Source organism: Octopus sinensis, linkage group LG5 (assembly GCF_006345805.1).
Source record: "Octopus sinensis linkage group LG5, ASM634580v1, whole genome shotgun sequence".
NCBI lineage: Eukaryota > Metazoa > Mollusca > Cephalopoda > Octopoda > Octopodidae > Octopus > Octopus sinensis.
The window spans coordinates 15,347,411-15,373,973 of NC_043001.1; the positions used below are offsets into that span (position 1 = coordinate 15,347,411).

The 26,563-nt window shown below is 36.5% G+C and overlaps 1 protein-coding gene and 1 long non-coding RNA gene across 2 annotated transcripts in view; both read right to left on the reverse strand.

Moving 5' to 3' along the window:
• LOC118763577 lies at positions 1 to 25,170 on the reverse strand. Its single transcript, XR_004999325.1, has 3 exons — positions 25,161 to 25,170; positions 16,178 to 16,182; positions 1 to 388 (listed from the first exon to the last, which is right to left on the reverse strand). It is a non-coding gene; the product is annotated as an uncharacterized LOC118763577 (long non-coding RNA).
• Positions 1 to 26,563, reverse strand: part of LOC118763576 (heat shock factor 2-binding protein-like) — a 342,154-nt gene that overhangs the window by 289,945 nt on the left and 25,646 nt on the right. The gene's annotated exons all lie outside the window — the stretch shown is intronic.

Sequence of the window (26,563 nt, forward strand, 5' to 3'; positions counted from 1 at the left end):
GGGTGATTCAAAAGTCGCCATACATAGGAGTAATTTATCTTTTTATAAGAAGCAGTTTATAAGAACAGTTTTTTATTATTATTTAACAGGCTCTATATGGTTACCACTGTTTCGAATACACATTACAATATGTTTAACCCCCACTCACTGTGAACTCGTAATAGCACATCTGGTGATACGTGTGCAAAGGAGTTGGTGATGCGTTCCTTCAAATGATTTATGTCTTTTATCTTTCTGCGATACACCGTGCCTTTCAAATGCCCCCAAAGATAGAAATCAAGAGGGGTCAGATCAGGGGATCAGGGGGATCTTATAAACTGTTTTTATAAAAGGAATAAATTTTTCCTATGTATGGAGACTTTTAAATCACCCTGTATATTTTTTGCGTCTTGCACTGAATATTCATATTAAAAAAAAATTTCAGTTTTATCATTAATTTTCTTCCATAGAAGAAAACTTCATGTGCCATTTAAACTGCGCCAAGTGCTGTTCAGTTTTCTGTGGTCAAGGGATGAAAGCAGAGGCAAACACGAGTGGTAGCAACTATCTAACATTATTGAGTAGTTTTAGTGAAACCAGTACTACCATCTTACCATTAAGAAAGCAGAACTAATTAGCACATTTATTTATGGAGAAGGGTAAAGCTACAGAGAAAGCTGGCTTTTAGATGAAATATGACATTTGCCAAATATCAAAAAAGGATAAAAATATGAAAAAAAAAATGTCTACATAACTGAGATAATTTGTACAAAATGTTCTTTTGATTGTTGATATTAACACTACTGGTATAGTTAAAACTGGCTTGTCAAGTAATACAGAGAAACAGACAAAAAACTTGTACAAGAAATTGTATGAGAATTTAAAAAGACAGCGACATTATTATGAGTAAATATATGTTTGAAAGTATATAAATCTCACTGAGTTTCTTAAATTTGTCCTTTACTTATCTATGCTTTGTAAATCCTTTTATATTGTTGTTTGTAAGGGAAAAGTAAAAAGACACTTGCTCAAGGTATCACACAATGGAATTAAATCTAGAACAACATGGTTGCAAAGTGAAATTCTTAAACACATTCTTTTCTTAATTAGTCACACAATATAACTCTTCCCATTATTTTCACAACCTGGTCCATCAATTTCATGCCTCAGTAGCTGCTTCGTTTTAGGGCTTCTTGTTTGCCCTTGAAGTTATTGATGATACTATATTGCCAGTCACTGGGTATGACACAGTCCTGATTATGTGAGTGACTTGTCTCTGCCATACTTTTCCAGATATTTTCATCATCTCATCCCTGATCATCCAGCTGCTTTTCCTACTTTCATATCCCAAATTGCACTTTCAGCCATGTTGCTAATTTCAATAGCATGTCCCTCCACTAGAGCAACTTAAGGTTACTTCCTAGCTCTCTCTCTCTTTCTCACACACGTTTTCTTCATTCAACCTATCATAACATCTCCAAGCCTTACTTTTCAGTAAAGGTGAAGTACATCACTGCCATTTCAAACACTTTTTCCCAACAATATCTAAATCACCTAACACAGTGCTTTACAATTTGAAACATGAATCTTTTATCACAGAACATTGCTTAACCCCTTATTTCTAGCTTCCCTCATGCCATATATGCCTTCTGATTAAGCTGTCTGATAATGTTCCATTTCCTCCTTTCTTCCAATCTTTCTAGGCCCATCTCTTGGCTTTTATTACTCAAGCTAGTATCATCTAACCACTCTGTCACTCTTCATCTGGTTGATACCTTGTTCCCATCACAAACCTGGTGCCTGTGGTAAGGCGTGTGCCTGTCCCATTCTTCTTCTTCTTTCAAGATACATGTCACCTAATGCCTTTCTGAAGAATAAAAATCTTTGTTTTCCTGCCTTTGCCACACCAAATTGTCTTGTGTTTAAGATTCTTCATGAAGGAAAGAATATTCACAATCCTTTGTCTGTCCAGTTTCCTGGGGACTGTGAAGTCTATCTGGCTTAACCCTTTTGATACCAACCTGGCTGAAACTGCCTCTGGCTCTGTTGTACAAATGTCTTGTTTTCAAAAGTTCTGAATTAAAATCTTCCACAATTTATGTTCCTAACACTAGCTTAATGATAACTAAGTTATTTTACTAAATTATTTATTATATTTAAAATTAATTGAAAGAAACACAGAGCATCTCAAAATAAATACGTTAGCGAGAGGATTAACAAATGATTAATTTAACCCTTTTGATACCTGAAACCGCCTCTGGCTCTGTAGTACAAAAGTTTTGAATTAAAATCTTCCACCAAACCTTGGTCACAATTTATGTTCCTAACACTAGATTAATTATAACGAAGTCATTTTACTAAATTCTTTGTTATATTTAGAACTAATTGAAAGAAACAGAGGATTCTCAACAGAAATACAGTAACAAATGGGTTAAGTGTTTACTTGAGTAGTGGGTGACAAGATTGTTGGCTAGTTTTCTGAAGTTAGTATTACAAATGGTTAGCTCATTTGTTACAGAATTCTAAGAGTTTTCATCTTTCTCATTCTTCAAACCATACCCATAGCCACCACCATGCACATTTGATTAGCCAGTGTTCATTTTGTCACAGTTGTGATAGTGTGAGGTTGCTGCCATTCAAGTGGGAAAATGGTCCATTTACTCATCAGATAGTAGTGTATAGACAGAGATTACTGTTGTTGGTGTATTGTCTATGGCTAACCTAAACTTAATTATCCTACACACTAGAACATTTGGTATGAACTACACTGAAGGATTTTGACAAATGCCAACTCATATAATAGAAATAAAATACTATGGGACTTATACAGTACTGAAGCATTGGAGATCTTTTTTTTTTTTGGGGGGGGGGCTAAAAACACAATTCTGAATAGAAATTTGTAAACATAGGATATAAAAGACTATCATGTATCTAAATAGATGATAGTTATCTGTGTCTTTATACCTAATAGGTTGTGTTTTTTTTTAAAGAAATAAAATTGTGATATAGTCTTAACTTTTAATATTAGCTTCTGAAGATCCATCTAAAGGTGAAAGCATAGTTTCTTAACCAAAACATTATATCTGTTGTGAGTGTGCATGATTTCCTTAAAGGTACAATGACTGTTAAAACTCTTCTATAATATACTCTTCAACAATCTCACAATTATTTATCTCACAATATTCAATTCATATGCACTTTAAAGATTATCTTTTCAACATACGCTTACCACAATATAATTTTTTATTACTTTGTTTTATCAAATTATATCTGCTACTTCATGATTCTAGTCTATCCAAAAGCCAAATATATAAATATCTATCCGAAGCATGTTTCATTTGTTTATCTACAATTTCCTTTATCTCTCACTGCCTTTCCTGGTATTTACCTCTTAAAATACACTACACTGTGCTAAAACTAAAATCATTTAATATCAAGTAGTAATTTTCTGTCATCACATACCTGTAAACAACTGTAAAAACATGAATAAAAATTGAGATAACATCACCTTTTTACATATCAGGTGATTTTATACTTCAGTCGTAATCTTGAATAATAATAAGAAATAGAAATAAAGAAAGGTACCCATGTATTTACCTTCAATAAATATTCACAATGGATATTAGAAAATACATGTTATGAATATATACAAACATAAACGCATGGGCACTGCATGTGTGTGTGTGCATGTGCAAGTACACAGATGTGGCTGTGTGGTAGGATGTCTGCTTTGAAACCACATGGTTTTGGGTTCAATCCCATCTTGAGCTAGTGTCTTGTAATTATAACCCTAGGCCAACCAAAGCCTTGCAAATGGATTTGGGAGATGGAAAGAAGCCTGTCTGACACATGTACACACACAAACACATGTGTGTGTGTATGCTGAAGCATGTGAGCTTACATGTGTTACTGTCTACTTGCACTGACTTTGCATGATAGTTGTAAACAAGAGTTCATCATGCAAGCCCTGTCCATATTCAGAGGTATTGTTTTCAGTTGCGTTTGTTTGTTTGTTTGTCCGTGGACAAAATATCTCAAGAACCGTTAGATGGATTCAGATGAAACTTTAAGGGATGTTTGCCCTCATGACTGGCATGAGCTGATTAGATTTTGGGGATTTATCTGGTACTGGACAAGGATTCAGAATTATTTCTCCTGTTTTTTTTTTACTTAATTTTTGAGAGCGATCGGATTCATTTTTAGTATTCTTGTTTGTGAGAGCAGTCGAGTTTATTTCAGATATTCTCATTTTAAAAATCATCTCTGGCTAATCACTGAGAGGACATTGGTGTTGCCTTGTCAGAGGCCTGTGCTCTCTGAGTGCTCTTGTTATTCATATTATTATAGCTTTTTCTTAAATTTTGCTCCGTGACTTACTTCATGAAACTTCATTATAAACACATTAACTCTTTTGAAACCAAACTGCCTCAGATTATCCCTAGTTCTAAAATACAAAATTCTTGTTTTGAACTGATTTAAATTAAAACTTACAATCAAAATTTCATGTTAATTTAGGTTCCAAGGACAAAGTTTTGCTAAATTCTTCATTATTTTCAAAATTAATAGAAAGAAAAGGCAATGTATTTCAACAGAAAAAAAACGGAAACAAGGGTTAAGCTTACCATAAGCATTTAACTTTTGTTAATATTTAGTAGAAATTATATATTAAAGTCTCCAGCTGTTTATACTTGTAATTAGTCACAACTAAGTAAGTGTGGTACAAATTGTAGTTGTAAAACAAAGAAATTGAACATGACAGATTTTAAATTATTAATAAAGGCTTAAAACGTTTGTAAAAAGAGCACATATTGTTTGTTGTAAGATTTGTAGGTGAAAACACAGGGAGGATGGCAGAGAGAAGAGAAAGAAAAAATAAATGTAAAAAAGGTTTTCAAAGGAAAAAAATGAGAAGAAACCTATACATTTATTAGAGTAGAGCAGACAAGTGGATCTCATTATTGGATAGATTCAGTTCACATCTGTAGCCAACTACATTCCCTGTTTTGTTTTTAGACACTTGAAATTACTATCCTAGATTTTAATGCCTCTATTGCAGTCATGGCTCTACCCCTACTTCATCAGTGAGGAGTAAACAATAGAAAGGCTGTCCACCTGTAAAACAAATTAATCCAACAAATAGACCATGTCATTCATCTCTCATGTGTCATGGCCACAGGTGTTGGTAATCATGGACCTTCATGCTAAAGTCTAAAGATTCATGATTTTTCTTGAGAAAAATACAGCAGTGGTTTCCTGTTGCCTTAAGTTGGTTTTCTTACACTTCACTCTGTTAGTCTCCTGCCCATTCTTGAGGTTTAGGGCCTACTTAACCTGTAGATAGGGTTCATGTGACATCAGAGCATTTCTACACCCAGTGGGCCTGTGCAACATGTCTAGAGGCCAGCTCTCCTCCAAATCCTGTACAACGTAGCTTTAAAACCATCTGCCACTATTTGACCCATAACTGGAGGCTTTTGACAAGTGCTCCCATCCTGGGTCAAAATAAATGTGAAAATAGCAGTGACTAAGAGTAACTCCGTACTTCCCAAAACCCCTGAGCTCTTGAGATGGAACATCACTGCTGGATGCAGTTTAATGCCTTACCCAGGACACAATCGAATCAGTAACATATGAAGTTAAAAATCTATATCACATTCCGTATTGATACAGCATACACACAATGGAATGAGCTTTCTGAAGATTTTCAATGAACTATGAACTTGGTATAGACATAGCTATGTGGTTAAGAAGTTTGCTTCCCAATCATGTGGTCTTGGGTTCAGCCCCATTGCACAGCACTTTGGACAAATGTCTTCTACTAAAACTCCAGGCCATCTAAAGTCTTGTGAGTGGATGTAGTAGATGGAAACCCCACCCAAAAAACCTGTCACGTGTGTGTGTGTGTGTGTATACTCTTACTCTTGTGCAGACAGAGCTCCATTGTCATACAAGTGAGGTTGTTGTTTCTAGTCTACAGTGAAAAACACGACTAAGAACAGAGAAATATTACTTTGCTTGGAAACAGGAAGGGTATTTTGCCATTGAAAATCTGCCTCAACAATTTCTGTCTGACCATGCAAACATGGAAAAGTTGAAACTAAATGATGATGATGATGATGATTTGTTCTAAAGAGTTGAATTACGTTTCTTTGTGTAATCTCTTAAAATATTTTGATAAATTTTGATATTCCATGTTATTTATACCTTTAAAAATACTCATGTTATCTTATCTTTATATGGACACATTACCTTTCGTTGTGTTTTCAAAGCAGCACTAATATATCAATAATTTTTTTTAAATAATTACTCTTTCACCCGCTTCGGTCATTTGACTGCGGCCATGCTGGAGCACCGCCTTTAGTCGAGCAAATCGACCCCGGGACTTATTCTTTGTAAGCCCAGTATTTATTCTATCGGTCTCTTTTGCCGAACTGCTAGGTGACGGGGACATAAACACACCAGCATCAGTTGTCAAGCAATGCCAGGGGGACAAACACAGACACACAAACACACACATACATATATATATATATATACATATATACGATGGGCTTCGTTCAGTTTCCGTCTACCAAATCCACTCACAAGGCATTGGTTGGCCCGGGGCTATAGCAGAAGACACTTGCCCAAGATGCCACGCAGTGGGACTGAACCCGGAACCATGTGGTTGGTTAGCAAGCTACTTACCACACAGCCACTCCTGTTTAACAAAATTAGTCAAAATACACAATTACAAATACAACATTTTTTAAAATAATAATTTTAATTCTAAGGCAGTGAGATGGCTGAATCATTAGCATGCTGGGGAAAGTGCTTAGCAGCATTTCGTTCATCTTTATAGTCTGAGTTCGTATTCTGCATAGGTCTACTCTGCTTTTCATCCTTTTGGGGTTAAGTCCTAGTCAAGCACTGAGGTTGATAAAATAAGGATTCATCAAGCACTGGGGTTGATGTAATCAACTTACACCCTCCCCTACAATTACTGGTTTTGTGACAAGATTTGAAACCAACAGTTTTAGTTGTAAATATTGTAGTTAGAAATAAAGTAAAAAATGGATTAATTTGTCTATCAGAATCATATTAGTTGCATTATGTGCATCAACATAAAGAGATGAATAAAAGTACATTTTATTTGCACCTTCTTGTTTCCTTTTGTATGTGATCTGAGTGGTGTTGCACTTTTTACTGAGATGATAAGGAGTAAAATTAAACCCAAGTCATTGTCCTACAAGAGCTTTCAAATCCAGGTGACAGCTTTCTGACGTCAGTCACTAAGAAACCTGATAATATCAACACGTTTCTTTAGACAACAATAAGTAGCTGTCTAATTTCTGTACCCTGTTTCAAGTTAAACTTCATAGGACAAAAGCTGCATTTCAAATTTGTCTAATAATGGTTTAAAGATAAAAATACAAGTTTGTTGTGATAACCACAAGAAAATCACACAAAGAAATGGTATACAAATAGTAACATAGATATAATTACACTAATTATTATTATACCATTGATAATAGTTTCTAGAATTTAATTGTTATTTGTCAGGTGTGTTCAAGTGGAAAGATATAACTAAATATATTTTTTATAAAGCAGAAATATTTAATTTGGTGTAAATGTAGTGAGATTAAGGTACTGCACTACTAATTACATGGTCTTATAACCTTACTAGTCGTTGCATTGTAATATCCAGTCGGTACTAATCAAACTTATGAGCAAATGTATTCCATATATAGCAATCCTGATTCTATATATTTAAAACAATACTGTGTAATGTGTCCTTCCTTTTTTTAAGACTGTGATTTGGTTGTTATTTCTAGTGAGCTGAATGACTGCTCAGAGGTTCTCCCATTGCTTGCATTCTTCAGTGTTGTTACTCTTTACTCTTTTACTTGTTTCAGTCATTTGACTGCGGCCATGCTAGAGCACCGCCTTTAGTCGAGCAACTCGACCCTGGGACTTATTCTTTTGTAAGCCCAGTACTTATTCTATCGGTCTCTTTTGCCGAACCGCTAAGTAACAGGGACATAAACACACCAGCATCGGCTGTCAAGCAATGCTAGGTGGACAAACACAGACACACAAACATACACACGCATACATATATATACGACGGGCTTCTTTCAGTTTCCGTCTACCAAATCCACTCACAAGGCTTTGGTTGGCCCGAGGCTATAGGTGAAGACACTTGCCCAAGGTGCCACGCAGTGGGACTGAACCCAGAACCATGTGGTTCGTAAACAAGCTACTTACCACACAGCCACGCCTGCGCCTATTCTTTTGAATAACTTACGTAACACAGCTTTTCTTAGTTTGTCTAACTGATTAAATGAGTCTCTACTGTTATTTGATGTGTGAGTGGTTTGCAGTAAGAAAGGGCATCGAGATGTAAAATTCATCTTTGCCAACAATTTTTTTTATTTTGTTGAGGTTTCCTTCTACTTTTCACACATGGGTAAATAAAAATAGATAAAATAAAAAGAATCTTGATACATTCAGTTTTACATTAAATTTTTAAAGCCTGAGTGAATTCACATTTTCTAATTGTTTTCTAATTGTTAGATAAGATCTCAAAGAAACTGATCGTCTAGCATGAACAAGGGAACTTGAGTCACTGAATGAACTAAAACAGGTAACTCAACCTGTTAGAAATAGCAGCCAAATCTCCTTCAAAAGGGATCCTACCATCTTATAAATAGAGGAGCATAATGAGTGATGTAGTCAGAGATTTATTATTTTATTATTGTTCGACCAGGGTCGAGACAATGGAATTTACTATGCTACGCCAGACATCACGGTCCATCATAGCATTACGGAGGTCCTGTTGCTGGATGCCTGTATCCCTGGAGATTACATCAGGGTAGGAGAGTGAAATACACGCTATTTAAATAAAAGACAGGATGGTTATGACAGAAATAGAAGGCGGCGAGCTGGCAGAATTGTTAGCATGCCGGGCGAAATGCTTAGTGGTATTTCGTCTGCCGCTACATTCTGAGTTCAAATTCCGCCGTGGTTGACTTTGCCTTTCATCTTTTCGGGGTCAATAAATTAAGTACCAGTTATGCACTGGGGTCGATATAATCGACTTAATCCCTTTATCTGTCCTTGTTTGTCTCCTCTATGTTTAGTTAGCCCCTTGTGGGTAATAAAGAAATAGGTATTTTGTCTGCTGTTACATTCTGAGTTCAAATTCCGCCGAGGTCAACTTTGCCTTTCATCCTTTCGGGGGCGATAAATTAAGTACCAGTTACGCACTGGGGTCGATGTAATCAACTTAATCCCTTTGTCTGTCCTTGTTTGTCCCCTCTATGTTTAGCCCCTTGTGGGCAATAAAGAAATAAGAAATGTCTGTGATCATAGGTCTGCTTGACCAGGAATTATTTGGTGCTAAACAACAACTAGTGCAATTTTCCTAAAGCAAATACTGCATCTTAAATAATAATTTTCCTTGTTCTTTAGCTCAGGTCCAACCTAAATCAAGCAGAATAAAATCAAAGGCATTCCCAACTTGACCACCTCCCATCTTCAACACATCTATCATCATCATCATCATCGTTTAGCGTCCGCTTTCCATGCTGGCATGGGTTGGACGGTTCAACTGGGGTCTGGGAAGCCAGAAGGCTGCACCAGGCCCAGTCTGATCTGACAATGGCTGGATGCCCTTCCTAACGCCAACCACTCCATGAGTGTAGTGGGTGCTTTTTACGTGCCACCGGCACAAGTGCCAGACGAGGCTGGCAAGCGGCCACGATCGGATGGTGCTTTTTACATGCCACCGGCACGGAGGCGGTCGGGGCGGCGCTGGCAATGGCCACGTTCGGATGGTTCTCTTATGTGCCACCAGCACTGGTATCACAGCTATGATTTCCATTGATGTTGATCGATTTTGATTTTGATTTTGTTTTTCACTTGCCTCAACAGGTCTTCACTACAAGTAGAGTTTTGTGTCCTAAGAAGGAAAGGTATGCATAAAGTGGACTGAGGCCACGGGTTATGGCCTCACTTGTCTTAGCTTATATTTTTAATATAGTTTCCCTTGGTTAGGATAGCACGGCTTTCATGCTGACATATTTTGCTAGTATTTTTAGAAGATCAAGTGACCACATAGCTCATAAATAATTTTAGTATTATGTACTACTAGCAAAATAAAACATAATTAATGATGGCATGTGTATGAAAAGAAGCGGAAGAGCGGCAGTATTTAACTGCTTATATCAGCTCAATAGAACACAGAATCTCTTGCCATCTTTAAACTTACGCTTGCACATTTACAAATATTGTCAGACATATGTTCACATTAACTATACTCTATTCTCACCTTAGTCATTTCAAATTTCACAACAGTAAAACCCTTATCTCGTTCATTCTTATCTATTCAACACATTGTTGTATTTGTCATTTTAACAGTCTGTGCTCTGTGCTGCTATTTCTAGTCCCGGTGACATAAGATTTGGAAAAGGACTTCTTACTTCTTAGAAAATCAAAGTAGAAAATAATAAAGATGCAGGAATGGTTGCATGGTTGAGAAGTTCACTTTGTAATCATATGGTCTTGAGTTCAGTCCCAAAGCACAGTACCTTGGGCAAGTGTCTACTGTAGCTCCAGGATGACCAATACCTTGCAAGTGAATATACGGTCGATGGAAACTCTAGAAACTTGCCATGTATGTGTATCTGAGCTTGCTCCCTCATTATTTGGCAATCGGTGTTGGTTTGTTTATGTTCCTGTAACTTAGCAGTTTGGCAAAAGAGATCAATCGAATAAGTGCAAGACTTAAAAATAAGTACTAGAGCCAATTTGTTTGACTAAATCCTTGAAGAGAATGCCCCCAGCATGGCCACCATCAAAAGACTGAAACAGGTAGAAGATACAAGATAAATAGCTAGAAGAGAGTAAAAATAATATAAAAAAACTTATGGTTTTCTAGAAAGAAAATCTCAAGCCCATAGCCTGGTCAGGCCATACAAATTTTAAATAGTGAGAGATAAACAGAATAAAATTTTTTGAGGAGTACAGGTAATGAGAGGTGGTAGATATTGGATGTAACGTGTTCGAATGTAACAATGTTACAATATAACGTGGAATGAATAGTATATAGAAATAAATGTCAGAAGGCATGTTTGTTAAAAGAGCATAGTAATTTTATTTGGATTGTTGACAAGTGCTGAGCAAAGGGAGTGTATATGTGTAGGAGTCAGAGGGAAGCCTTGATACAATTGCACAAGTAGGTTTAGAAGTTTGCGGTGCTAAGGATGTAAGAAAAACAAGCAGACAATAGCCGGTAGTACAAAGGCTGGTGTGAAATGTTAAGATCTGTCCGTGCTGTCAGTTGTGGAGATCTGTTTGCTGACGGTGGTGGCCTCAAGGTCTTCTACTGACTGACTGCAAAAAGGCGTGCTTCTGCTGCTTTTATAGGTACACGACCAGCTCTGATTGGCTACAGTTGCCCAAGCACAACTGCGCCAATCCGCGACAACAAATTAAGGCTTCCTTGATTCACTACAGATGTTACCTGGTCTAGCATTATCAAAGGTGATTAGAAATGATATGTAAAGAAATGAGTACGCATAGTCTCAACATACTCATTGAGTGTACCACAAGTGAGTTTACTAAGATTACCTTTGACAGAAATGTTTAAATGCAGTCTTACTTATACAAGAATCTACTACTTGGAGTAACTAGACCAATACTGTATATTCATGTTTCTTCTTACTAATTATAAAGAACTTTTACCTTAAATCTTACACACAACATATTTAAAATCTCAGCTATTTCAACCAATATACTAACACAATTCTTTTTAATGGCTTAATCAGAGGAAGAAGGACATCACCTATGACCTTTTTGGGACTTCCATCACTAGATTCAGCAAAGAGTTTAGCACAGAGGGTGTACATCACATAGTATACTAAGTTTCTTGCTGAACTCATTAACTCTCACCTTACTAATGGCATCTTTGCACATGGCTTGTATGGTTCTCACAAGCCATTCAGCTATCCTTAGTTATCTAAGTGACTACCAAGTATAAAGTGTGGAACTATCGAATGATTTCTCCAAAATCAAAAGCTACATAGCATGCTTACTCCTAGCTAAGTATTTCTCCTGTAGCTATCTTTCTAGGAATACAACAATGGTGGTACCCTGTCCAGGTGTAAAGCTGAACTGGTTTCTGTCTAGGTTAATTCTTTTCCTAATTTCATTGATTGCCTCTTCCTCCCTCTCTCTCTCTCTAGAGTTTCCTTTGTCTTTGAGACAGTCAATGATTGACTATGCAAGTAAGTAGCACATGACCTGTATCACCAAGTAAACATCTCAATGACTAACCATGATAGTCCAGCTGCCTTTCTTGTCTTCATATCCTTAATAGCACCTTCATCTATATGACTGTCAGCTTCAATGGTTGGTTCATCTATTGGATCTACTTGGAGCAGGTCCTTTCTCTCTCATGCACTCTCCTCATTCAACAATCTCTCACAATACCATTTCCATACATTTTTTCTTTTCAGTGCAGTGAGGCCAAGTGCACTGCTACCATTTTGTACACACTTCTCCCCAATAACTCTGCCTAGTACACTGCCTTGCAATCTGGAACATCTCATGCATCTGATTTGCACACTGCAGAGCATCGCAGAACAAACCTGTTAACTTTGGCTTCTCCCCTTGCTAAGTATACCTGACATCTAGCTTCTCTTCCAGCTACTTAATATTGTTGATAATGGAAGTTTTTACCTCTGTTTTACTACACCAACACAAAGCTTTCTGTGAAAGCTATTGCTTTTACAGCTGGTTGTCTTCAACCACTGTCTACTCAAAGATATATAAAGAATACAATAGAACCTGTTTGACAGACAGGCAAACTGATACACAAAGAATTATATATCTTGTACAAGAATGCAACACACATGGGAATTCTACACTGTACTGAGGAGAGCTATCTACAATCATAGGACTAAGCACAACTTTAATTCATGAATATAAGAAATTAATTAGATTTTGTATTTAGAACATTGGTGGTTTGAAAAGAACTAATCTGTGCTAATTACTACAGTACTCATTAATTAATTGTGTGTAATTTTAATGCCATATAATACCAAAGCAAAACCATTGTAACTGCAAAATATCTCAAGTAACCAGATGAAAATTGATTAAACATTATATTTGCCTATTCTGAACAATAATGGTAGGAGTGATATAACATTAAAAAACAAAACAATGAAAGATCTCTTAGATAATCTAGAAAATTATTTCGACTTCCATCAGCAGTTTATTACCCCTGGGAATGTTGCGCCTTTGTCAGCTTCATACAACACATAATGGGATAATGTGCCATCCAAAGATGACACATCAATCGCCAAATAGAAAAGAAATTAAAAATAAATGGTGAGTTAGACATTTATTTAAAGAAAGAACACACTAGTGATAGCATCCTTATTGTTTGATAAGATATTGTGGTCCCAATCAAAGAAAATATTTATTCCAATGTGCTGTTGAGATTTCATTTGATTTATCTCTCACTATTGGCTGATAATAAAGTGGGTCTGAAGTGCCATACCAGACCTTTCTCTGTCAGCAAGTAAGATGCCTGTGGGTTTTACTTTTTATATTATCTTATAAGTGGAATTCATATAAAAATAAAACCTACATTCAACAAATCACAAATAAACATCTGTGAATAGTTTACCTTGTCTCCTAACAAATGTTTTTGTCATTTTGAAGTATGCACATCTGCAAAATAAAAACTAGATGGCAAGCATAAGAAAAAATAATTTAATCCACCTCAGCTGACTAACCATACACAAAGAGAAAGACAAAGCTAAATACTGGAAAACAAGGTTTTGGAGTTTTTTCTTTGCTTTTTTTCTATAGGCCCTAAAACTGTTGAAAATTATAAAGAAATACTTCATTAGAAAATGATAAACATTTCTCAGTTGGGTGGTGTTAGAGATGTACTTTACAAGTAGAATTAGAGCATATCTGATAGTGTTCTGTATATTAACTATTTATTTAATGTCATATCTATTACAGTCTTTTTTTTTTGTAGATTTTTCATCAGTTTCTATCAATTTCTATCTTCAAGTATAATCCCGCCTTAATTGCTTGCTTTCAGACTTTTATAATTTAGTGCTATAAAAAAAAAAAAATCTCACAATATGCTTGCATTTCTAAGGTGGTAGATGGCAGAATCAGTGGAGCAATGGATAAAATGCCTAGTGGCATTAAGTTAATCCCACCAAACTCAAATTTATTAATTTCAGAAGGATGAAAGCAAATTACAGTTAGTTACTAGGAACAGGATATGGACATTTAAATTGACCTAACATATGTAGACTAATTTAAAAATTATTATTATAACTATTACAGGTTATATTAGTTAGCAGGGCTATTGTCTTGAGGTTTGGTAACAAGTTTCCTCAAATTTCAAGAATCATTCAAATGATTCTTGCAGAATATAGGATTGCTCTTTTCTACAGGTCAACAATGCAAGCCCCCAATCAATATACTCCAGCCTCTTAGTTAAAAGTCTGGATATCAGACTTAACTATGAGCTATTACAAGTTTCATGTGCCAGTAGTACAATCCTGTGTTTATTAAATGTGTATCTCTTGCTAAATGGAGCGCTTGTTTTGTTGATCCTACCAATAACAAAACAGTACACTAAGTGTGAGTGTGTGTGTGTGTTTGGTGTAAGGGTATGCATCCAGCCAAGGAAACCAGGAGCTTGGTACAGTTGTCAGGATTACCGGCTCTTTTCAAATTGTCCAACACAAACACCAGCATAGAAAACAGACATTAGATGATGCCCACACACACATTTTATTTATGTCTTGTATCTTTGTTTATCAAAAGTCTTGCATGATTTTATTGTGACTTTCATAACTTTTGTGTTTTAATCCAAAATAGAGACAAATACCAATGTTTCCATGTGATAGGCTTGATAATTGTGGAGGTATTTCCTAACAGGAAACCAACGGTAGCCTTAATACACAAATGAAGAATCTTTATTCATCAACATGGTGTTGAGCACTCATTCTCATGGTTTGATATATACACACACACACGTCTGTATATATCATCATTTAACATCCATTGTCCATGCTGGCATAGATTAGATGGTTTGACCAGAGCTGGCAAGCTGGGGAGCTGCACCAGACTCCAGTCTGATTTGGTATGGTTTCTATGGCTGGATGCCCTTCCTAATGCCAACCACTTTACAGAGTGTACTGAGTGCTTTTACATGGCTCCAACATGAGTAGCATTATATTCTTTAATTGGCTGAAGTTGCAAAGTGACTCAAGGCTCAAGAGTTTCCTGCGTGGCACTGACCAAATCTGTACACACAAAATGTCTAAAATAAACATTAGGCAAATAGCCCTTCTGCCCATAAAGCTGTAGGATGCAATCTCCATGACAAACCAACAAACTAGCATATCTATCATAAAGCCATTCACCCAACACATTACAAACTTATTCTTTCAAGTAGAAAGACATACTGGATAATATAGTCTTAAAGATACTATTTCTATCATCATCATCATCATTTAACGCCCACTTTCCATGCTGGCATGGGTTGGACGGTTTGACTAAGGACTGGTGAGCCAGAGGCTGCACCAGGCTCAATCTAGTCTGGCAAAGTTTCTACAGTTAGATGCCTTTCCTAACACCAACCACTCCAAGAGTGTAGTGGGTGCTTTTTACGTGCTACCGGCACAAGGGTCAGTCAGGCAGTTCTGGCAATGACCACGCTCATGCTCAAAAGGTGTTTTTATGTGCTACCTGCACGGGAGCCAGTCTGGCGGCATTGGCAATGAACACGCTCAAATGTTGTTTCCACATGCCACTGGCACATGTGCCAGTAAGGCGACACTGGCAACGATCATGCACAAATGGTGCTTTTCATGTGTCACTGGCACAGGAGCCAATCCGAGGCCCAGGCAACGATCATGCTCGGATGTGCTTTTAACATTCCACTGGCACAAGTGCCAATCAGGCAGTACTGTCATCGGCCACATCAGCGATTTTGGTTTGTTTACACTTGCCTCAATAGGTCTTTGCAAGCAAAGTTCATTGTCCAATGAATGAGGGAACAACAATTATAGTAGCAGTGAATCAAAAACTTACACATTTTAAGCTTTGCATTTATTAGTTCAAGACTGGAACAACACAAAAATTAATCTAGAAAATATGGGACTACCTGAATACAAACTACAGCTCAGATGCATTAAACCATCGTTAAGACAAGTGTAGGACAAAAGCCCCATTGTTAAAGTGTGAAAGTGGACAAAAGCCCCATGGTTTTTTTTGTTATTTTTTTTACACTTTTTTACTTGTTTCAGTTATTAAACACCAGAATTTTTTTTATTTTTACTTGTTGCAATTATTAGAATGCGGCCATGCTGGGGCACCAACTTGAAGAATTTTTAGCCACAGAAAAATCAGCATTTTAAAATTTAAATTTAGAGTCTTTTGCTTTCTTCTCTCAGCCCTTACAGATTAATGGGAATGAACTGACCTTTGGCACTTTCTCTGGCCATTGAAGGTCTAACAGAATTATGGTACCAAAGGCTACTCAAACGTATTTCTTATCGTTTTTATGTTTCTACACATTTCTGGAAGTAAATGCTTTTCCTTTTGTTAGAATTCAGACAATATGTACATTGATTAGTAAAGAGTCTTATATTCTGTTATTCTATTCTACTTATTTATTTTTGGTTGAATATATTTTGTTTAAAAATTGGAATTTTGGAAAATAATTTTTTTTCTTTTTTACAACTGCGATTTCTGTTTTCGTTTATGTGAAATTATAAAAATAAATTTCTTAAAGATTTGGCTGTTATTTCTAGCATGTAGAAAGACCTAGGTTTAACTTCATGTGCAGGTTGAAAATCACCTAAAAAATGATTCTAGGGTTGACACATTCGACTAAAAATTCCTCAAGGTGGTCCCAGTATGGCTACAATCTAATGACTGAAACACATAAAAAGATTTTTAGAAAATAAATAAAAAATCAAAGAGTAACCAAAAAATATAATATAATTTTCAAGAGATTTGGCTGTTATTTCTAACAATTGGAGAGACCTTCTAGGCTTAACTTCATGCACTGGTCTGGTTGAAAATCAGTTAAAAAAAAATTGTGGGGTTGATACATTCAACTAAAAATTCCTCTAGGTGGTGCTCCAGCATGGCCACAGTCTAATAACTGAAACAAGAAAAAAGAAAAAAAAAGCGAAAAAAATAACCAAAAAATATAACCATGGGCCTTTGTCCACTTTCACACTTTAATTATGGGGCTTTTGCCTGTGGGGCTTTTGTCCTAGGGGTCTTTTGTCCCAATTCCCATTAAAACACATAGATATGAAGCAATAGAATCCAAAGTAACTCCTGATAGTTTGTGTCTTAATACTTATAATAAATTTTAGTCTACAGTGATACTTGTTCAAACAAAAATTATTAAAACCTACTTTACCATCATTACCACTTTTTCCTCACTGCTTCTTTGATCTTCTTAGATTTTCTATAATTTATATTTCATCAGACCCATCTTCAAATATCTCCCTAGTTATGTCTACTCGCTAAAAAACATGACATTTCAAACATGAACCAAGAGCAAGCTCAATAATTAATTACAAATTAAGGTAATAGCCAAAATGATCTAAATAAATATTTGCCCTATCTGTAATGTGGACGAGATGTAAAACATGAAAGAAGTAATTATTTTAAAGATGGATAATCATTAACTGGATTCATCTTTTATCTCTTACTTGTTTCAGTCACTGGACTGTGGCCATGCTGGGGCACCAACTTGAAATACTATTTTTAAGTCTGGTGCTATTCTTTTGGTCTCTTTTGCAGAACCACTAAGTTACTGGTGACACAAATTAATCAACACCAGTTGTTAGGCAGTGGGGGAGGTCACAAACAAATACATGTACACGCACAAGCTTCCACACATTTTCCAGCTATCAAATTCACAAGGTACTTGTCAACCCAGGGCTATAAAAGATTCTTGCCTAAGGTGCCACATGCTTGCAAAGCAGGCATTTTAACCATACAGCTATACCAGTACCTGCTTCTTTATAAAATAAAAAAACTTATTTAACCCTAGGCCAACTCTGATCTAGCAGACATGATCAACATGTAAGGTGCCAGGACTGGCTGAGTGTATAGGTGCCACATGCTTGCAAAGTAGGCATTTTAACCATACAGCTATACCAGTACCTGCTTCTTTATAAAATAAAAAAAACTTATTTAACCCTAGGCCAACTCTGATCTAGCAGACATGATCAACATGTAAGGTGCCAGGACTGGCTGAGTGTATAGTATTAAACCTACAAGTTGAGAGGTAACTCACAGTTGTCATTTGTTGTTACTTCATTATAAGTGTGTGTATATATATATCGTCATCATCATCATCATTTAGCGTCCGTTTTCCATGCTAGCATGGGTTGGATGGTTTAACTAGGGTCTGTGAAGCCGGAAGGCTTCATCAGGCCCAGTCAGATTTGGCAGTGTTTCTACGGCTGGATGCCCTTCCTAACGCCAAGCATATACCTATACAAATATATATAAATACACATAAACATATACACACACTCACAGTGTAGCATATGTATAAAGAAGAACACAACCTCACTTGTGTTCTTCATATATCATCATCATCGCTGTTTAACATCTGCTTTCCATGTTGGCATGGGTTGGACGGTTTGACTGAGGACTGGCAAGCCAGAAGGCTGTACCAGGCTCCTATTTGATCGGGCAAGGTTTCTCTACAGCTGGATGCCCTTCTTAACACCAACCACTCCGAGACTGTAGTGGGTGCTTTTTACGTGCCAGGGCTAGTCAGGTGGCACTAGCATTGACCATACTCGAATGGTGCTTTTTACATGCCTATTTCTTTACTACCCACAAGGGGCTAAACACAGAGGGGACGAACAAGGACAGACAAACGGATTAAGTCGAGAATATTAACCCCAGTGCGTAACTGGTACTTATTTAATCGACCCCAAAAAGATGAAATTGAACTCAGAACATAGCAGCAGACGAAATACTGCTAAGCATTTCGCCCGACGTGCTAACATTTCTGCCAGTTTGCCGCCTTACATGCCATCAACATGGGACCTGTCAGCCGGCACACACACACACACACACATACATGCGTGCTTTTTATATTAAAAAATGGTCTGTTCTTGTAGAATATATGACAAACTGAGAGCTTGTATGACCTTTTGTTTAAGCACAAACAATATTTGATAATGACCTGTATATATTATCTTACACTGTTACTGAGCACAAATGCTGTCACCCTAATCACATTCAGATAGGTATTATTCTCCTTGATTTTTGTTTTTCTGTTTTCTTTTCATAACAAAACACTGAACATGATATTACTATGTATCAGGAATTACATATATACACAGTGGGATGAATTTACCGACTGAGATACTGGGATTGCTAACTTCATAATGAAATACTGCAAAACTATTTAAGCTAAGAAGGAACAATTTACAACTTGCTGAACTGGAGCGAGTAATATGAGTTGTCTAAAAGAATAATGCAACGTCTGTGGCATATCAATCACATAGATATCAGATGTTATACCCACCACAAAAAAAAAAAAAGAGGAAAAAAGTACTCAAACTAAAATGGAAAGTATAAACCTGACAAGGTAACATAAAGAGAGTCAGCAATGCGAGTGTGATAGTCGAGTTGCATCTGACAGCCAGAAGCAAGTCTTATGTTATACTCTATCGGCTTATCTTTTACTTGTTCCAGTCATTGGACTGCAGCCATACTGAGGTACATCTCTTTGAAGAATTTTTATCAAATGAGTTGACCCAGTAAATATATATATATATATATATACATATATATATATACACATATATATATACACACATATATATATACACACATATATATATACACACATATATATATACACACACATATATATACACACATATATATATATATATATATATATATATATATATATATATATATAGGCGTAGGAGTGGCTGTGTGGTAAGTATTTTGCTTACCAACCACATGGTTCCGGGTTCAGTGTGGCACCTTGGGCAAGTGTCTTTTTCTATAGCCTCGGGCTGACCAAAGCCTTGTGAGTGGATTTGGTAGACGGAAACTGAAAGAAGCCCGTCGTATATATGTATATATATATATATATATGTATGTGCGTGTATATGTTTGTGTGTCTGAGTTTGTCCTCCCTAACATCGCTTGACAACTGATGCTGGTGTGTTTACGTCCCCATAACTTAACGGTTCGGCAAAAGAGACCGATAGAATAATTACTCACTCAACTTACAAAGAATAAGCTCTGGAGTCGATTTGCTCAACTAAAGGCGGTGCTCCAGCATGGCTACAGTCAAAATGACTGAAACAAGTAAAAGAATAAAGAGTATATATATTTTTTAAAGCCTGGTACTTAATTTAATTGATCCCTTCTGCTGAACCGTTAAGTTATGGGGACATAAATACACCAACACTGGTTGTCAAGCAGTGGTGGGGGACAAACAGACACAAAAGCACACGCACACACACTCTCTCTCTCTCTCACGATGGGTTTCTTTCAGTTTCCATCTATCAAATCCACCAACAAGGCTTTGGTCAGTCTAAAGCTATAGTAGAAGACGTTTGTTCAAGGTGCTACGCAGTAGGACTGAACCCAGAATTATGTGGTTGGGAAGCAAGCTCATTATCACACAGCTACATCTGCACTTATATAAAGTAGGGGTTGAGACTAATCAATTTTTATGTTTTACTGGTTTCATTCATTGGACAGCAGCCATGCTAGGGTACCACTTCAGAGGGTGTAGTTTAACAAATTGAACCCAGTACTTTTTGAATTCATACTTATTCTCTGGGTCGTTTTTGCTGAACCACGAAGTTATGAGAATATAAACAAACCAGTAGAGGTTGTCATGTGGTAGGGGACAACAGATATTCAGGGTTGGCCAAAAGTCACCTGACAGTAAATCAAAACCATTTAATTCCAAGATTAAAACAGAAAATTATTTTATGAGACTTTAAAAAAAAAACAGTGGTTTTAAAATTCAATTATTAAACATTCATAATTAGAATGAATAAAAAAAATTGAATATTAAGTATTTATGGAATTTTGATTTACTGTCAGGTGACTTTTGGCCTACCCTGCTCTCTCTCTCTCTCTATATATATATATATATATGTATGAAGGCGCGTGGTTTAGTGGTTAGGGCATTCAGCTCACAATTGTAAGGTCATGAGTTCAATTCCCAGCGACGTGTTGTTTCCTTGAGCAAGACACTTTATTTCACATTGCTCCAGTCCATTCAGCTGACAAAGATGAGTTGTACCTGTATTTGAAAGGGCCAGCCTTGTCACACTCTGAATCTCCCTGAGAACCACATTAAGAGCACACATGTCTGTGGAGTGCTCAGCCACTTGTACATTAATTTCACAAGCAAGCTCTTTCCGTTGATCATATCAGCTGAGCTGCGACCCTTGTCGTCATAACTGATGGAGCACACACACAACAGGCTTCCACACAGTTTCCAACTACCAAATTGACTTGAAGTGTTCATTGGCCAGGGGCTATAGTAGAATACACTTGCCCAATGTGCTATGCAGTGGGTTCAACCCCAAAACCCAAGTTGCAAAGCAAGCTTCTTCACCACATAGCCATGCCTAGAAAAACTACAAAAAGGTAGGATGGTTAAGAAAAAAAATGCATAAAAAGGCAGGTGTAACATATTGTGAAGTATCAGTCAATAATTGCAGAACTTAAGGGTAAAATTATGTAATTTAAGGAAAGCATATCTGTGATAAGAGAGGTGAAGTATGGAGCCTTGACCGAGAAATGCAAGAAGTGGAGAAAGTGAGGTGACATTTTAATTGAATAAAACAATGATATACATATAATGTTACCAGCGAGAATATTAAATTTCAAAATGTAAAGTATGAAACCAAGTATCATGAGACACTGTCATGGTGAACATTATCTCCAACAATGTAACACTGTATTCATTGCTTATCGTTACCATCATCATTTAATGTCTGCTTTCCATGTTAGCTTGGGTTGGTCAGTCAAACAGGATCCAACAAGTTGCGGAACTGCTTCAAGTTTCAATGTCAGATTTGCCGTGATTTCTACAGCAAGATGACCTTCCTAGTGTCAACCACTTTACAGTGCGAACAGGGTGCTTTTTGTATGTCACCAGCACTAGTGAGATTTCCAAGTAACTTGCAAGAGGAGAAAAGAACACTAACTCTCTGCACTTGATTAAGTGAGGATGGGGGAGGGGGGTTATGCCAGGTGTTGAGAGGCTAAAGTATGATAATGGGACAAGCACAGGTATCTTGCTATAAAAACACATAGCTATCTCACATTATATAAGGGTTTGTAGGAGTAACTGGGGAGAAGATAATATGGTAGTGATAGGGTGCCAGAGTGAATCCTCAAAGTACAAGTGAACACAAGAGACAATAGGAACAGAGGATCTTGTGGGGAGAAAGGAGCGATGAGTAGTTTTATTAAAGTGTGAGGGAAGGGTAGCAGATAGGGGAAGAGTTAAACGTAGTGAATGATGAACGAGAGTGGCAGTGTTGTTGATGGAGAAGTACCAGTGTTACTTTCTTTGAAATCCATTGAAAGATGAATGAACCAGTCTGATAGAAATAACTAAATTATACCTGGTCATCTTCAAATGAAAAGGAACATTGGACAATAATATCATGCTTGACATCAGAAAGTCTGAATGAACTCAGCTCAAACATCTTTGGTCATAAGTGTACGCAATCAACACTGACCTGTGTTTAAACAGAACACGAATAATGTTGTGGGATTAAGAAATTCACTGCACAATACCTTTGTGTGGCACAATGGATAAGTATTGTCTAAAACAACCTTGGGGTTGACCAATAATCTGTGAGTGGAATTCAATAAGTAGAAACTGTACAGAATTTCATCATACATACAGGAACTGTACAGAATTTCATCATACATACAAGAACTATACAGAATTTCATCATACATACAAGAACTGTACAGAATTTCATCATACATACATACATAAAAAGCACTTAGTACACTCTGAAAAGTGGTTGACATTAGGAAGGGCATCCAGCAGTAGAGACCTTGCCAAAACAGACAACTGGAGCCTGGTGCAGTCAAACCATCCAACCCATGCCAGCATGGAAAATGGATGTTAAGTGATGATGATGATGACATACACAGCTCTGTGCTTAAGGAGCTTGCTTCCCAACCACATGATTTTAAATTCAGTTCCATTGAATGGCACTTTGGACAAGTGTCTTCCACTGTAGCCTTGGGCTGACCAAAGCTTTGTGAGCGGGTTTGGGAGGAAGTGTTACTGTCATACAAGCGATATACTTAATTTCCAACCTTACATGAAAAAACCTGTCTAGCCATAGGAAAATAATACCTAGCTTGGAAACATGCAAGGACAGGTAACAAAAAGGGCATCCAACCACAGAAAATCTGCCTCAAAGAGTCTCATCTGACCCATGGAACAGTAGACATTAAAATGATGATAACACAACACTATTATAATAACTGTATATTAAAATGTAAGAAGCTTTGAATGAATATGCACACAAAATCATTCAAAGAATTTTTTTGCCAATCGAGTAGAAATTAGCCTACTTCTCCCAAGTGCTTAAGGTTTATCCAAGGTGCTGAGGAAAATTCAGAAGTATTCATATGTAGAAGAGGTTTGTATGATAGATTTAAACACTAGAATAATTTTGAGAATCATTAACGAATATTTCCACTACTCTCCTCAACTTGAATTTCATGTTGATGAAATAACTCTCCATCATTTTGTTGTTGATGTTGAAAGGGTTGCCATCTTACACTTTCAACTCTTGTAAAGAAAGAAAATGCTTCTGGGTGGAAGAACAGAAAAGCCTGGTTGGTGAGTTGAGCAAAGACAAGACAGGGTTGAAGAGGGCTCTTTAGTCTTGCTGAAGAGAAGACAATCTTTGTAGTGCTGGTGCCATTAAAGAAATGGATTTGGTAAACTCTAAAGTAATTGGTATTAGGGTAGGCAATCGTAGGGTATCCAAGCTAAATTTGGGACACTGGAGAAGTAGTCCTCTGTCTCATCAGATCTCATTGGACCGTTCAACCCATGCCAGTATGGAAAACAGATGATGAGGAAGATGATTTCCTTTTACACTCACATTCTGCACCGAGATGGATAGCAGACATTAAAATAAAAATCTTTGAAGTATTGCTTTTGTATGTATTCCTATTAAAAATATAATAGTTTAAAATATTTTACTGTGTCCAGGAAGAGTCATTCTTTTTTAATGTCTTATCAATTTAACACACTCACTGGTCTGATTTCCACTCATTTATTTGTTTTTACTAAAATTTTTGCTGGGACTGGAAACCTTTCCAATAGTTGTTGATTCTGTCTGTTATTGGTATTGTGATAACAGACAGAATCGATGACTATTGAAAATATTGCAAGTCACAACAAACATTTTTGTAAAAAATAATAAGTAAATGAGTGGAAATCAGATTGGTGAGTGTGTTAAATTGATAAGGCACTAAAAGAGAATGACTCTCCCCAGACACAATAAAATATGCTTCAACACACGAATTCACATAAAGGATCTTGCAAACCACATACAAAAATGAAATTAAAATATTTTATTATACAATTAAGAACACACACACACACAGAGTTCAAATAAGAACTGATGTAGACTGTGACAAACTGTTCAACCTAAGCCAGCATGGGAAAGAAATGATGATAATGGTACAACAACCGAGAGATCTATAACATTTAAGGATAAAAACAAATAAAACTTCTCTAATCTTGCAGGTTATCTGAAGCTGTTAGCGAAAAAAATAAATGCTTTAGCTTTTCATTGTTTTTGCAATATACAGTATTAAATAACATGATAGCATTTCAAGGAATGGAAGGAAAAAAAGGAAAAAAAACTTTTAAGAACTGTTACAAGGAAACTACAAGAGCTGTTTACAATTAATGAGGAAATGGTACATAGAAGAGCTGCCAACATACATTGAAATAACAGATTCCGTAGCATTTTTTTATGATACTCTAGCTCATAGTCTGGCCCATTCAGGTTAGCAATTTAAAAGATTAGCTGCTAAATGCAGAATTGAACTTGCTTATTTTGCTACTTGAGACCAAACACCAGGCTGTACTAACATGCCACAAAATATAAACTTACAACACATCCAGTCTGCTCACTAGAGCATTCATTGTCATTTGAAGAGATGAGGATATGGTTTTACTCAATCCATATATCAAATCACGATAAATGTGCATTAGAAAACTTAAGTAGAATATGTAAAGTTTAAATGCCTCTTTGTTATATAATTCAGGGCATAAACAGCTCCCTAACAAATAATATTCAGGTGGGAAAGTGCTTTAGGAAATGAATGATCTGATAGCCTAAGACATAACATCAAAGTATGCCTATGTATCTTCAGAATATTACATTGTCAAAAAATAAGCAAAGTAGGCCTTTTTTTTTTTTTTGAAGCACATACGAATACTTAAAAATCCATTACAAAAGCTTAAAGTGACATAAGAAAAGACAACAGGTAGTAGACTGCCTTAATTTATGAGTTGCTGGTATTCAAATCAGACTTTTCAAAAATGATCTTTCATCTTATACTTGTCTCAGTCACTGGACTGTGGCCATGCTGGGGCTCAGCTTTGATGGTTTTAGTCAAACAAATCAATATTGTGACTTATTTTTTAGGACAAGCACTTATTTTATTAGTCTCTTTTTATGGGGACATAAACAAACCAACAAGCTGTCAAGTGATGGTGGGAAACAAAAACAAAGACACACACATATACACACTGGGCTACCATGCTGTTTCCATCTCCCAAATTCACTCACAAGGCATTGGTTGATCTGGGACTATAGCAGAAGACACTTGCCGAAGGTGCTGTACCATGGAACTGAACTCAAAACCAAGTGGTTGCCAAGTGAGCTCCTTAACTATTCTTTTATTTGTTTCAATCATTTGACTGCGGCCATGCTGGAGCATCGTCTTTTTAGTCAAACAAATCAACCCCATGACTTATTCTTTGTAATCCTAATACTTATTCTATCGATCTCTTTTGCTGAACCACTAAGTTACGGAGACGTAAACACACCAGCTTTGGTTGTCAAGCAATGGTGGGGGGGGGGGACAGTGTCTGCCTACCATATCCACTCACAAGGCTTTGGTTGGCTCGAGGTTATAGTAGAAGATACTTTGATCAAGGTGCCACAGAGTGGGACTGAACCCGGAACCATGTGGTTGGTAAGCAAGCTACTTACCACACAGCCACTCCTGCACCTATGTTTATATTCTTTTAATGGAAGAAATGCAAAAAGAGATAATTATTTCTTTAATGTTTTTTTTTTATATTTCTTTCCAGGTTTCCAGTGCATCTGAAAACAAGTTAATGAAGAAACCTCTGTGTGGTCAGCCAACCTACTAATAATAGTAGCCAAATGTCCCTAAAATAATACTATATCATCTTAAATAAAGGATACACAATATGTTGGCCAAAATAGCAATAAAAGTGACAAGATGT